We start from the raw sequence: 16201 nt of genomic DNA, 5'->3' as shown, positions 1-16201 counted from the left end.
TTACAGGCATCTTCCCAAGAGTCCGTGCAGGTCTCACCATCTGCTCCGAGCACAATCTCATAGGTGGCATTCAATGGGATAGTGATGTTCCCGAAATGCAAAATGCTGACCTTCATTCCTAGGCCTTCTCCGGTGTGAAAAAAACCCATTTCTCTTATCGACTTTAGTACATGATGTACCTCCTTCTCACCTTGTTTAACTAATAATACAAAGGTATTATTCTAGCTAACAAGATGATTCTTCTACCTACAAAACAAAACGTGAGAAAGAACAAGATTCACAGCACACATGGAATTCAAACTGTTAATTCTAAAGCGAGAGCTTCCAGGGAATTGTATTTCAGGCCTACAAGATTCAGCTAACATAAGAAAATGGCATATGAGCTTCACGGAATTGCATAGGAAATAAGGCATGTTCAGTTAATTTTCCTACCTACATATAAAATGACATGTTAACAATCACATTTAATAGATTGATAATTGTCAGTTGCACAACACAAGTTCTTCGTGTTAATGTTTTCTGCTGGTTACATTTACTTCCTACGTTAACTCTCCACAATACCATTCAATAGCCTAAAACACATCACGATTCACGTTATTACATTTCACAGTCCTAACTCTTCATGTTACACAACAAAGGATTGTACGTGAATGTGCTCTACATGTGTGATTATAATGCACCCCAACAAATAAAATACGGTTTCTGCTACATCAGGTTTGTAATGTTCCAAATTTGTGGCAACTTTGGCAGAGAGAGAGAGATACCTTTCAATTCTCTGAGTCAAGTACTGAAAATGTTGATTGCTGGCTTTTATTCTTTACCTAGTTTGTGTATTATTGCATTATAATGTCCTTGTAATGAAAATCTCCTTCTGTCAAAAATGGGTGGCAACCTCACTTTACGTTCGCTAAAAATATTAAGTAGTGCTTACTGATCCGTGATGGCAGTGATTCATTTCCTACATACAGCAAGCATTGGCAAAGCCAATAGGTCTGACTTATAACTAAAATTGCCCTATAGGACATCATATTGTCAGCTTGCCTTTGCGAAAACAAAACGTAAGATGCCTTAGGAGGGAAATGGAAAAAAATCCCAGACAAACTTGGAAGAGTTCTTTTGATGAATCATCAGTTTTACACGAGCAGGGTTGAAAGTAGACCTTGTTTGCTTCAAGGGGGGCCCAGAATGGCCAGTAGTTGATGGTCCAGTCGAAAGGTAGCTTGAAGTTGTTCCAATGACTTTTCAAATGTACTACCAAACACAATGTTATGTCTTTACATAGAACCGTTTATTATATTCAATATTTCAGCAAGTTCTTTTTTCTTTTGTCATGGGAAGCAACTGCTTTGAGGGCAGTAGACACAACCTACAGATTCAGGCTGTGTCACAGGATCTCTCAGAAATGGGTAAGGGTGTATAATGTATTCAGGCTGTCACAGGATCTCAGAAATGGGTAAGGGTGTATAGTGGGGGGCATGCAAAAGGCAATCATGCAAAATATTAAAGAGGGTCACTGCCTGATGACTAGTCTGTGCTTTGCTAATCTAACTGGAGCTTCAGAAACTCCTGTGGCAAATTATTACCAATGCTGCATTAACAGAGCTTAATAATTGATTTCTAGGATTAATACCCTTTTTACATTTTATAAATCACACAGTCTGCGGAATTTTAGGTAATGATTCACATTTTATGTACATTTGTTTTTCTTTATGAATTGTACATTTGCTTTGGAAATGTTTTACTCTTTATCTGATTTCACTTTCTGTGATGTAATGGATGTCAAATGTTATCTGTATTCTCTTCCTGTTATATCAGCAAATATGCTAGTTGATACCAGTGCTAACATTTTTGGAAACTTAGGGGCATAGTTACGAGAGGATTGAGTCATGCTTGCACCATGTAATGTGGTACATGCGTGATGTAAACATCCACGTCAGATTTTTTAAGCCACGCAAAGCCACCTTGCGTAGCTTTGAACGGTTTAAAACATCTGGAGTAATGCAATGCAGTGCTAATCGCTGCATTGCATAACTGTGCTCAAGAGAGGCGTTCAATGGGCATTGCATGGGTGTTCCTATGCAACTCCCATGGTTTTTGCGCATTTCCAGATGTACCAAACCTGGTAAACCTGGGAATGTGCCAAAAAAGATACGAGGAGAAATATCTTTATTTCTGTTCGTTATGTCTTCTTTCTGTGTAACAGCATTTCAGGATTGTTTTTGTGCAGGAAGGAGTCCCTTCCAGCATAAAAACAATCCTGCCTACAACACAGGCACCCTTGCACCATGGGTGCTTGCTTTGGAGATAGGCTGCCAAAATGGCACCAGGGCAAGGGAAAAGGACAGTAATGCACAGTATTGGATAAATATGGCACTTTCCTGCCCTTTCCCTGTGATGCAGGGTAGTGCAACAAGGTGCCTTCCTGCGCTGCCAGCGCCACAAACTTCACACATCTGGCCCTACCCTCAGTGTTTATAAGCACTAGGTTCCAAAGGGCATGTTTTGTCACCGCAGGCTAATCCAACTGAATGGTTGCTTTTGTCTTTCATGATTTGTTACAACCTGTTTTGAGTCATAATTCCAGATCCATGCCACTGAGTTGTTTTTCAGTATTTCAGGATATGTTACACTTTATCAGATTCTGTTTTTCCCCCTGTGAAAATCTTATGATCTCTTAAAATCTGGCATCTGCTCCAGAGGGTAACCCTTCTGTTAAGTTTGAAAACTGTCCCAAACAACAGCTGCGCAATGTCGCCTCGCGCACATGATCTGCTAGGGACAGATATTCATGTACTTTGGTCTGCTTGCTCTCAGTTTCTCTTTCAGAACCGTGTCCTTAACAAACCCTACCTTTCCTTCGATCACCCCCTATCTGCAAGCCACGCACCCTCCTTTCTCCAGTCCTTCGCATTTTTCCCCGCCATTGGCATTCCACCCTCCCCCAGCCCTGGCGCTCTGGCAGAGTCCAAACTCCAGTGGCACTCACTATCAGGAAGGTCTGGTGCTGACTCTGTCGCTGGTGGTTTCACACGCTGCCCTGCTCCAGCAAACCCTCCGGCAAGGGACCAACCTGCACGCGGAGCTCCTGAGAGGCCGGCACGTGAGTTTATCTGATGGGGCCGGCTTTAGCGCTTGTGGCGCCCGGTGCGACAAATGACTTTTGGCGCCCCACCTCCTCGAATTCTCTCCCTACCACCTGTAAACGTGACCCTCATTTTTCCTATCATAAGATATTGCTAAACACAGCGCCCCCCTGAGGTCAGAGCGCCCCCCTCCACAGGTCAGCGCCCAGTGCGGCCGCACCAGTCGCACTGCCCTAAAGCCGGCCCCGTGAATGGTACTGACTAATGAGGGCCCTCTCGCCTTCTGGATTGGTGGAAGTCAGGGGTCTCCAGCCAGGCAGTGCCAAACCTCACACACCCTTTCCTCATCTGACGTTGGGAAATTGGGTCTCTAATATTGTTCAACAAAGTGTAATGTTTAGGGACCGGATTGAATGAACATAATTGCATCAGGTAAGGCTCACCAGACCACGTATTGTAGTAGCCAAAAGTTTCATTGAGAAATTATTGTGTTCAATCTGATAATTCGGCTGTCTAAGATCAAACATAAAAGGTGTTCGGACGGCCACACAGGTCACATGTAGCTGTGACAGATACAAACACCAAGAGCTTAATATTAGTAAAATTAAACCGGATGGTGTTAGTGCCTGCAAGCATGAGTTTTAGGTTGTGAATGTATATTGGTATCCGCGGATCCCTATAGATAGTAATTCTCATGAACATTTTTGATCGCAACAAGAGTGCTTTTCGCAACTGTGAGTAATAATAATGAGAGCACTTACCTTTTATATAGCGCTTCATAACGAAGAAGATGGTCCTGTTAATGGAAGTTAATTATGGAGACCTGTTTAAGTTCTGTGTCCTGAGCCAATGAATGAATGAATGCACTATACAGGGCCAGCTTTAGCGCTGGTGTTTCCCAGTGCGACAATGGTTGTTGGCGCCCCCCCCCAGTGACCACCTCTGCCATGCATTCCCTCACTACCACCCTTTAACATTGCCCCTCAAGTCTCCATAACCACTCCATCGCTCAGATGCATTAAATTATTAGTTGTATAGCGCCACTTATACCAGTGTAGGGTGTCAGACCACTTTACATCACACGCACAAAACACGTTAACTTATTAACTGCAAGTAATAAAAAGATCTCTCAGACAAAAGCAATGACCTACTGATCTATTTAAATTATATGCACTGTGTGATCTGCTGGTACAGGTTCTTTTGTGATCTGCTGTTACAGGTTCTTTGCAGTAGGCATATTAACCATCTGCGCTACCCTCAAAGCTTCCACTAGACAATACTCCGATCTTTCTGTAGAAAGATAATTAATCACGGAGTTATCTTGACATTTTTATTGACGGCTGAAAACTGATGGAGGCCAGAACGCTGGCAGAAGGTGCTTTTCAAACTATTATTAACTTGCAAACACAACGTCCCCACCTAAAGTCAGCGCCCGGTGCGGTCGCACCGGTCGCACCGCCCTAAAGCCGGCACTATATTTACAAAGTGCAAAACAGCTGCTCCAAAAAGGAGCCCCCAGGTGCCAGGTGACAAGACGCAGCTAAGATGAGTACACAGAAGAGGGACTGGCGGTCATTAACTCCCTGAAAAGGTTGGTCTTCAGAAAGCGCTTGAATGCATTCTCTAATGTGGCACATCTGATATGATCAGCAGTGGCGGCTGGTGACTTTTGAAAGTGGTCAGGTGTAAAGGTTCTTTCCAACTCTCACAGCACGAAGGAGGCAGTCATAGGGTCCCATGGTCTGAACTTCACAATGTAAAAGCAGCAATCCTGGGACCAATTCTGGCTTCCCCGCTTGACCACACTGTGTTATCCTAGGCAAATGTTTTATTTCACCAAGCCTCCTTTTCTTCATTATCACATCTGAGTGCACCTTGGTCTAGAAGGAAAGCTGCCCATCTACTTAGTAGTTGGAAAGAGTAGCAAGGGCCTCTCATGGAGACAAGAGTTGCAATTGGAATGCCAAATTGGGCTCATGGGTAGTTAGGAGGGTGTGTTATATAAACACCAAGGAAGAATAAAAACGGCTCTGCAGGTAGTGTACCCAGAAGAGGGTCAGTAGCAGACCGGGAGTGAGCAGAGGAAACCATGAAGGCCTCGCAAGTGGATCTTCAGGAGAAGAAGACTAGAATACTGCACAGGGCGGCAGGTGTGGACAAGCAAGTCCCAGCACCATGAATCATCCTAGGAGGGAGAGCAGCACGCCACACACCAAGTGGGGGAAACATAGACAAGTGTGCACGGAGGGTAGTTGGAAGGTGGAAGAAGAGCAGACTCAGAAAGAAGTGGGCAGTCCTGGGAAACATTAAGGCCCTATTGGAGAGGCATGAAGAAACCAATAAAGGGAAACTTAGGGAAGACAACATTCTGTGCCCAGCATAGTGGGACCTCTAGAACCACCAGCGAGGAAAAGCCGCAGAGACTGGGGCAATCTCGTCCCCATGGAATGAAGAGGCAAGGCACAGCACTTAAATGGGTCCCGGGGTGGCTAGGCTGGTGGTGCCTGTGCATTCTCTGGGAAAAGAAGGGGAATCTCAAACGAGTGGTATCCTCTTCCTCTCAGGAAAGGAACGGATTGTCATTATTCTCTTACTCTTCCATACTGCTAATGCTGGCAGATGGGAGTCTTTGTTCTTCCATCCAATGTGGTCAGAAAGGTTTCTCTCCATTGAGCAGCAACGGTCCTTTGTCTTCCGTTGTATCAGTGTTGCATGGTGTGCTTTAACTTGTTTCAGAGAACATTCAAATGCGAATCCAAACCTAAAACTGTAGCTAATAAAAATTACGTTCTAATGACACTACCGATTTTAGTGTACTTTTTTGTCTACTGGCAAAATCTATCGCCGTTTGCTTCTGTCATCACTGTTTGCGCCTCTTCTTTGCAGTGTTATGTCAGCTTGTGATCGCCTGCATTTGTTGTAGTGCAGTGTTTGAGGATTGCCTTGACACTTTTTCAAAATATGGCAGACAACTGAAAATTGCAACGTTGATGCATTCTCACTCCACGTTTTTTCCAAAACACTTAAAACAGAACTAGGAATTGGAAAGACAGTAGGAAGAGAAAACAGGACTCAGGCTGACGGGGAGCGCTACTAAAAGCCGGAGGATGGTCTATCAGTGAATGGCCCGAGAGGACCAAAGGTTTGGTTTGAAGGAGCTTGACATACCCATTAGAAGCCACTGTTTACACTATCAGCACATAGGTGATTGACAGTTACTTTCACCAGTCAATTATAGACTGACTACTGTCATATGTCACCTCGTCTGCCATTCAGGATTGTCAAAGTTCATGCACTGTGAACACAACACCTACATACAATCTATGAATATCACCCCTCTCACCTTGACTCTGCTATCCTGCTGCTCAAGCAGTCGCTGATTACATCCCTACGGTCTGAGGGCGACGGAGTCAGCGCCCAGGGGCAGACGAAAGCAAGAGCATGGGAAAATGGACCACGTCCTACACCACGTCACTGCCCGGGCATATTTACAAAGGGCGCAAGAAGCACACGCTCGTGCATGCGCATTGCATCTCAGCAGTCGGAAATATAGAGGATATTCGAATATGGATCTGCAGGCCTTTAGCTGAGCCGCTGGGGTGCTCAGACTTTTCTCCTCGCCTCTCATGTTAGGAATGGTGGGGCCGGCCCTCAGTTCTGGTGTTTTTAATCTTGGAAAAGCAGAACAGGTTGTGTTTAGCAGAGCGTAATGCTCTGCAAGGAAGGTATCCTTTAATTTTGTCACAAATATATGTCGGGACTTTCAATTGAATGGCCCTAAACGTTATTGTCAGGGCTTTGAATTCAATTCTTTGCTTGACAGGGAGCCAGTGTAGGGCTTTCAAGCCATTAAGAATGGATTGCCTTTCAGGAATGTTCATCACCAGTCTGGCTGCCGCATTCTGAACCCAACAGAGCTTGGGAGGACAGCTTGCAGTCTGTCTCACAGAGCTTGGGAAGATCCCATACGCAGGGCGGTGGCATCATCAAGCCTAGAAGTGATCAATGCATGAACAATATTTCTGGTGTGTTCCGGCAGGAATTTGAGAGTCTTTCTTAGAGTTTTCAATAGGGAGAAACAGACTCCTGCAGTAGCACTGACGAAAGGTTGAAATGAAAGGGCATTGTCTAGCTTGACCCCAGATTTTTCACAGAGGAGGAGAGTCCCATTTCCAAGTGTCACAGATGGGTCAGTACCGTAGGGGAACCAATGATCAAGATTTCTGATTTTTTAGAGTTTATGCAAAGGCAGCTTTTATGCATCCAGTCTGCTACTGCAGAGAGGCAGCTTGAGAATAGGTTGAGACCAAAGCATCAAGGTGTTTAAAGGCAAACATCAGCTGGGTGTCATCGGCATAAGACACCACATGAAAACCAAACGCTTGAACAATTGCGGGAACGGGAGCAATAGATATTAAATGGGCACGGGCTTCCGGCTGAACCCTGAGGTACGCCACAGATGATCTCACGAGCCCCGATGTAAATGGGGAAGGTAGACTGTTTGCCAAAGCTATAACTATTCAGTTGTTAACAACTTTTTATTTTCTATTTTGAATGCCAGTAGCAGATTTTTAGTGGGAATGACAAGTGTCAGCTGGTCCACTGGCAGCGACGTCTTTGTACTGGACATAGCAACATATACTTCCACTGGTGAGAGAACAGCTTAGTGCGGGGTTTATGATTGTGATCATTGGGCACAATTTAAACCTACTGCTAATTGTACGTAAGAAAACCAGACCTTTCTTGTCCACTTGCGTTCGATGCTTCGATTGTAGTGAATCTCCTGGGCTGGACTTGCCTGGAGCAGTGGAGAGCTTGTGTTATATTCTCTTCTTTCTTCGTGACCAGTGTGTCCTTATGGTCGATGGTGTCTGGTTCCGGCCCTGGGGGGACTGCTGCACCCTGGTGCATAGTCCAAAAGCGATCAGTTGCGTTGTTTTGGCTGCGCTGGATTCCCAGGCCTGACTCGGTGCCATTTAGCCAGTCACACTTACTTTTTCCTTATCAAAACACCATCCACATTATGACATATTTGCCTATGATATGATGCCACAGTGCTTAATTTGAGCCAGTGGTTTACGGTGCTCAGCTCAGCACTTAATCAACACCGGCGCCTTTCATAAGTACCACTTAAGAACACATTCACTTACGGGAAGTTTAAATGATTTTACCAGAATCACAGGATGTTGAGCCAACGCCAAGACTCAAACCTGCTTCCCCAGCTCCGAAGTCTGCAGCTCTGGCCATTACGCCGGATCCTCTCCACTTTCATGGTTAGTAGCTGTTTCTGTATCAGGCGGCGCTAAAAGGAGAAATGGGCTGGTGCAAGCTGCCTCCTAACTAGAGCCCTGACACTTATTTTATTACAAAATAACCACTAGTCAAGCATCTGATGATGACAATATATTCATTTTCTTGTACAATACAAAATAAATATATGGTCACATGTTTCCCGTTTTAATTTCATACCTCCTTCGATATGAACGGTCTAAACACTGTAGACAGCACCCTCTGAGGATCAAAGAGTTTTACACTTTCTTTTTGTTTTTTAATCTACTGGGTGTAGTTTGCTAAACAAAAATGATCAATTACTGAACTACATTTGGTCTGTGTTGTGTATCGATACGCTGTGAAGAATTAATTGGATGGTGATGATAACAATAAGTCATTTTTAAAAGGAAACTACTATTTCTTTTCAGCTTTGCATCTGGCCTGTCACCTGTTTTGGATATCGAATGGGTATGGCTTAATCTAACAAGCACTGACAAAACAAATAGATGCCATACAAAGAGGCATATCCTTCATCCACACCCTGGCATAGATCACGGCTAAGTGCACCTAGAACAACACACCAACAATTGTGCGCACACAGAAAAACCTACTTCCAGACACCAATACACACTGACTAAAATGTATACAGATACACATGCATGTAATACATATAGGCACCCATGAACACAACCCACCAGACTCACAGCCATGCTAGAGGTTGCATGAGAGCATGACCTATGTGCATTGACCAAAAGACATACAAATAAATGCGCCTGCCTACAAACACAAAGATCAAAGGTAAGGTAGGTTATGTCGAGAGTTATATAATTACTTTAACAGCATTTATAAATAAAGCGAAAAAAGGTAAACACACCTAGATTGATGTAATCAATATCAATTATATTAATAAATTAATTCGTTTTTATGAACACAATCGATATTGATTACATCAATCTAGGTGTGTTTTCCTTTTCTCTATAAATGCTGTTAAAGTAATTATCTAACTCCCGACAGAACATACCTTACCTTTGATTTCAGACACCCAGGTTCTGAGGGTCACTGGGTAACCCCATTATACTTCACGTACAAACACAAAGAGGCCCACACAATCCGACAGCACGCTTGCAGGCATGTCTACAGTACCACACAAAAACATTGTGGTTCAAGAGCACGCAAGCATGCATACGTGGAGAAACAACAGAGGATGGGAAAGGCAGATAGAAGGACACTCATATCGACGTGGCACGCTAAAGTCTATTTAATACTTGCCCACTCCTTTGAGAAAGCAGTTGTAGTGGAAGGATCACATATAAATATAGTGATCATTTCGTGGCCATTCCCTCCATGGCTGCAATGCAGTCCAGTGCATCAGTCTGGGACTACTATCTCACATTTAGGGTTGCTAGATTACTTTATGTATTCCGAACAACATTTATCCAGACCACGTGTTCTCTTTCATAAATGGGGATTTCCAATTCGGTGAAGAGAAACGATGAGATATGTCAAAAACAAGAGAACAGATATCTCATGCTTCTCGAGTAAATGTCGCATTCCTTAGCAACATCAGACATAAAAACCTCATACAATATTTCGCATACATAATGCCACATTGCCAGATCAATGATAAGAATCATTGCTGTTGAGAAATGGATGGGCTCACACCTAAAGGGGGAAACATAGTGGAACAATTCCAACACTAAAAATATGCAGCATCTTGGAAGAACCATTTTATGCCTTTGGATGGCACAAACCCTCGATGTCAAATGTTGCCAATAAATGACAACACTTACACACAAAAAAACTGACATATGCATTTGAGCCGCCAGATTTCACTACATTGTTGGGAGTTATTGTTTGGTCCTACATCAATTGGTCAATTTCCTGTCATTTTAGGCTCAGTGTTATAAACACTATTGTTCAAGCATAAACCTTAACTAATCTTTATGCATATTATTACAGAGCAAGAGGCACACCATTATGTTGCAAAACAACATACATAATCATCTAAATAAACTAATTTGTAGTTTTTAAAGGTAGTCACAAAACCAGTAGATCCAGAATACCAAAATAACATTTTAAAAACACTCACGTCCAAAATGGCTGAATGCTACCGGGTCAGGTCAATCCATGGTGGGAGGGGGATTTAAAGAGGGGGAAATACAATTTTCAGTTGCTTATAACTTCAGCACCTTTTATATTTCTGCATGAAATATGGCAGGCTGTAAACAAGTTACGCCCATTGAGGTAGTTCAGGTTTTCTACAGATACAATGGAAGAAACACTTAAAGAGGGGTTGAATTTTTTTCTGATTTACCAATAACCTTGCACTTGAACTCAGCAGGAAGACTTTTTCGATGCGTGCGGCGCCCCGGCCCTTAAAAGCAGGGTGAAAGGAGTGTTGAGCTGCTAATAAATATGACGCAGTTTGATTAAGCCATACAAAATTTGTCAAATATTTAGTGGGTTTAGATTACTCTGGGTATGGTAAGGTGTGAGCAAATCCGTCAAGGGAAAGGATCAAATATAAATGGGAGGGCAAATAGAGATTTGTTAACTAATAACTTTGGAACTATTCAATTAATATGTGTGAAATTTGGCAACTAGCAAATAAAGCCAGTACAAGGCCAGGCAAGTCATGCAACAAACCCCCACTGCACAGAAGAAAGCGGTTGAGCACAGGGCCTGTCAGATTAAATACAAGTCAAGCCATGCACAGTGAAATCTGGCGTTGCAGCCAATTCTGCAACGCACTGCCAAAGGCTATGCGCAGCATGGATTGAGCTGCTTCCCAGCAAGGGTTGAATATTAAGTAAATGACCCCGCCCACTGATTAATTCTCCCTCACAGGCGGGAAATATATCGCGCGTGGACGGGCCGCGGCCATTATGACGAGCTCAGCTCGTCATGAGCACAGCTCCACTGTGACTCATGGCGAGCTGAGCTAGTCATAATCATGGAAGGGGTTAATGTTGATATTCATTGTCATGAGTGAGTTCATCATTGCTATTTCTGATGGTATCTGCTGGATCATGGGAAGGTAATGAGCGGTCCTTTTTGGGGGAGAGTTATGGTTTCGTGCCAGACCATAACTGGTGAATTCAGGAGTATTTTGGTGCTGCTTTGGAACCATACCTTACCTTGAACTCTGTTTTCTTCAGTTAGTTTCTGTCTCATGTGAATGCCACAGGGTTTGCACTACTTAAACTATAACTTTTTAAAACTGTTTTTATTAGTGCACTTCTGAGTTTTTCATAAAAAAAGAACATTAGCGGTTTGACCGTGCACATGTCCAGCCACCACCATGATTAGTCGTTGCGTGTGCTGTCCAGGCCACTCCCAGTTTACAGGAGGTGGCCTGACTATGCAAGCCATAACTGCACACCAAATGCAATGCTGGTCATTTCAACCTTTATGTAACAGATGGCTTAACAAAGAACATAAATAATCTCGCTTGTACCATTGATTTAGTACAATGTCTTTGTTTTTTAAGTGTTGGAATTTAGGGCCATATGCATCAAAGGGTTTTACCCATTCTGTGTCTACAGGAAAATGTGTTCATACATATGGCCCTTAAAGATGTGTTGTGAGGTGGTCTTATTTATTGTAATTAATAATGTGAGGTCATAAGAACGACATTTGGTGTGCAAGTTTTGGTTGACATGTCATTCACAGAATCAAACAAAGGCCTCTGAGTAAAGTTCTCTAGTACTGCAGGTTTGGTGTAATTCTGTTTAGTGGTTTTGCTTTGGCATAATGCAAGGTTTCCTGCGGGTGGTAAAATGGAAAATGCTAATTTGTTTTACCTCCTCTTTATTTTTTTCTCCTGCTATAGATCTGCACCAAACATAACATGGTTAAACATTGCCATGTTCACTGTTTGATTGGAGTGCAAGCATCCCTATGAGCTTAAACTGAAAACATGTATTTTTACCACCCTTCAATTCTCCACTGAACCAGCATGAAACTTGCCATGCTGAAACCTATCCACCTTCGCTCTTTGAATGGAACGCGTGATACAGATACATCACATGTTGCCAAAGTTATAAGAAAAGCAAAAATGCAAACTAAGCCCAAGTTATAACTAGAGTCATTATCGCAGATTCCGCGTTACATTCTTCAGTTGCCTTTAGTTGTGACACACCTGGGTAAGGTTGTCCAGTTACTATTCCATCGCAAATAAAAAGGTGCCTTCACTCATAAATCATATGTGCAATATTTTCTTTATTTCATTCATTAAGCCTGCTGCCAAATTATTTTGACCTGGATGATCAACGGCAATAGTCTAAAAACATGTTTTATTAGCATAGTGAAAAAGACCAACCAGGTAGAAATGAGTCCGGAGCAGCCATTAGAAAAAAACCCATAAAAAACACTTTGCACAGATGATTTATGAGTGCTGGCACCTTTTCTTTTGAGCGAGGAAGACATCTAGGTGTATTCAAATGCAATTATATATGCATTTATTAAATGTTACATTTTATATTTTTATCATATATATCTATATCATAGATAGCTATTTTGAGAAATTTGGTTACTGCTTAAGAGCAGTGAAACCCTTCTCAAGCAGCAAGCGCAATCCTTGTGGGGGTGAGGCACAACCAACCCTAAATTACCCTGCACTCAACCCTCTGGTAGCTTGGCACAGGGCAGTCAGGCTCAACTTAGAGGCAATGTGTAAAGGATTTGTGCAGCACTTCAAACAGAAATAAAAAAACACAAGAAAAATCCAACACCAATTTAGAAAAATAGATGACATTTTAATAATTAAATCAAGACCAAAATGACAAAATAACAATGGGAGATATGCAATTTTTAAGATTTAAGTGAAAATCATGCCAAAAAGCACAAAATGCCAACTGTGGTTATTTGGTAATTCGGACCAGGTCGCAGGCACAAGTTCAGGTCGGCTACAGGGACCCACTTAGGTCCGCTTAACACAGTACTTTAATCCTGGTTGCTAAGAGATGCAGAGTACCGGGGCAAGGATGCATCGCACAGATGGGGCGATGCAAGGTCCAGGTGGTTCCGACAGGCTGTGTTGGGCAAGGTGAAGTCCTTGCAGTGATGCATCAGCTCTGATTGGCTGCAACGAGAGATGCGAGATACATGCAGCAGTGGCGATGTGTCAATCACGAGGGCTATATGTTGAGTAGCAAAGGCGTTGGACTGGTTCTGCTGGAGATGCGCCAAGTTGCAGAGTGGATGCATAGGTTCTGCTAGATCCACAGATGGACTGGCAGAGCACCTTCAGGCCCACTTCCAAGGGTACAGCACTGTGGTGGCACCCCTTGGTAGGGCAGGACTCACAGATGCTGGGTTCAAGGTTGTTGGAAGCCTGCTATGTCCCTTCTGATCAGGAGGCCAGCCAACTAGCCCTTGGAGTCACTCCAGGGCCCTCGGTTCAGAGTTGCAGGTCCAGTCCTTCTCACCCAGGCAAGAGGCGACCAGTCAGCTGGTCAGCACAGCAGGGCAGCAATCCTTCAGAGCAGCTGTCCAGAAGAGTCCATTCAGCAGCACTGCAGCCACTCTCCCCAGCAGAGTTAACAGGTCCAGAAGTATACTGGACAGTTGGCGTCTGAGGTCCAATATTTATACCTAGTGCCTACTTTGAAATGGAGGAGCTTCTAGAGGTTTTACCCCCCCCCCCCCCGAGGTCCACCTTTGTGATGTGCAAGTGTGGTAGGTGACAGCTCCTCCCCCTCGTTAACTCAGACTGGCACATCCTGGAAACACCTGTCTTCCCATAGTCTTTCTGTCTGGGAGCAATACACATAGAACAGTTGCCAGCTACAGCAAGTAATGAGACTGAAAATCAGGCTGCAAGCACCAAATGGTTAGTACAAGAAAATGTAAACTTCCTAAAAGTGGCATTGTCAGAATAGTGATTAAAAATCTGACTTTACCCTTAAAGAGGACTCTTAATTGCAATTATTTAGTCACCAATCTCCATCCCTCTACCTGTTCCTAATTCGAAGCTACAGCCAATTAAATTTAAAAAGGAACTCCCTATGTTATCCTTTGGGAGAGATAGGCCTTGCAATAGTGGAAAACAAATTTAGGAATATGTCCCTACCAGGACATGTAAAACAGAAAAGTACATGTCTTACTTTATGAATGCACTGCACCCAGCCCTCTGCTACGCTAGGGGTGACTTATTTGTAAAAAGGAATGTTTGGGCCAGGCCAATTTTGTTTTGCCACGTTGAAATGGCAGTTTAAATCTGCACACACAGGCTACAATGGCAGGTCTAAGAAATGTTGAAAAGGCTACTTACATGGGTGGCACAACCAGTGCTGCAGGGCCGCTAGTACCATTTAACATACAGGCCCTGGGTACAGGTAGTACCACTTTACTAAGGACTTACCAGTTAATTAAATGTGCCAATTGGGTGTAAGTAAATTCTACCACGTTTAAAGGACAGTGCACAAGCACTTTCATGCTGGTTAGCAGTGGTAAAGTGTTATGTTATGTTAAAATCCTTGTGAAGCACATGGTTACTCGATTCGGAGTGTCCCCACACTAGGATTCCAAAAAACACAAAAGTTCAACAGCACATCACTTCAAGTTTCTTCCAGAAGGTAACTTCAGAGCGTTCCTGTCTCAAATCAACCAGGAGGGTGTTCCAAAACCTTTGGCCAAGTAGCTGAATGAGCGACCTTCCATTCGTGGTCTAACTACCCTGGGGATCACAGTGAGTGCTGCCCCTGTAGATCTAAGACACCTGCTAAGATTATAGGATTTGATCAAAGAGTGAAGATAGAGGGGAGCTTTTAAATTCAGAATTTTATGGCAAAAGCATAAGGCTTTAAAAGAGACTCTTTCCTTGAAAGGAAGACAATGGAGTTTGATGAGAGGAGCACCAATTGAAGAGTATCTAGGAATGTTTAGCAACATATGTGCAGCCGCATTCTGCACTCTTTTTAGCATTTGTTACCTTCCCTGGTTGACCCAAACGTAGAGCACTTTACAGTAGTACAGTCAGGAAACCAAAAGTGCGTGGACCACTTTCTTCCTCTCTTCATCAGGTAGAAGAACCAAAATCTTCCGTAACGTTTTTAGAATGCCAAAACAAGCCACAGCTAGACTGGCTATCTGACTGTCAAAGGATAGGTTGTTGTTGAACCAGATTCCAAGATTCTTAACTTTCAGTTTCGGAATAGAGGTCAATCCTAAGGCATCTGGCCACCAAGCGGTAGACCAGATTGAAGGTTGTTTTCCCACCACCATGACCTCCATTTTTTCAGCATTCGATCTGTGATCCATTTACTCAGCTAAGCGCAAAACAGACAAGATTTAAAACTGGCTGCTGAGCTACCCTCATCCTACGTCAGCATGATGATTACCTGAGTGTGATCAGCATATGACACGATCTTAACGCCATGACACTCAATGATGTCAGTAAGGGGATGCATGTAAAGATTGAATAAAGTTGGGAAGAAAGCTGAGCCCTGGGGCACTCCCTGCTGCAGAGGGTAAATCTCAGATGTACATAGCCATTGAAACACCTGAAAGGTGCGGTTCTGTAAGAAATCCACCAGCCACCCCAGATCAAGGCCCCCGACACTGTGCTGCCACAGCCATTCTAAAAGAAGGCCATGGGGCACTGTGTCAAAGGCCACACTCAGGTCCAACATAACTAGCGTAGATGTCTTGCACTCATCAGCAATGAGTCTCAAGGACTCTGAGGATAGCAGAAGCTTGGATTTGGTGCTGTATTGGGGACAAAATCTAGACTGCGCCTCATGTAAGAGCTTCTTCTCCTCAATGTACCTCATCAACTGCTGATTGACATGTCTTTCAGCTATTCTGGTGAAAAACAGCAGCAGGGATATAGGCCTGAAGTTCGA

The 16201-nt window shown here is 43.4% G+C and overlaps 1 protein-coding gene across 2 annotated transcripts in view; it reads left to right on the top strand.

Moving 5' to 3' along the window:
- DDC (dopa decarboxylase) overlaps nucleotides 1-16201 on the top strand; it is a 423065-nt gene that overhangs the window by 31484 nt on the left and 375380 nt on the right. The window contains exon 1 of one of the 2 annotated variants that reach the window (XM_085607298.1): nucleotides 2985-3100. The exons of the other annotated variant lie outside the window; for it this stretch is intronic. The gene's annotated coding sequence lies outside the window, so the exon portion shown is untranslated. Of the gene's footprint in view, nucleotides 1-2984; nucleotides 3101-16201 lie in introns of those variants that run through there. 2 annotated transcript variants of the gene reach the window in all.

Source organism: Triturus cristatus, chromosome 5_2 (assembly GCF_964204655.1).
Source record: "Triturus cristatus chromosome 5_2, aTriCri1.1, whole genome shotgun sequence".
Classification (NCBI taxonomy): Eukaryota; Metazoa; Chordata; class Amphibia; order Caudata; family Salamandridae; genus Triturus; species Triturus cristatus.
Note: the sequence above shows the minus strand (reverse complement) of the source record. Positions and strands in the feature narration are given on the sequence as shown.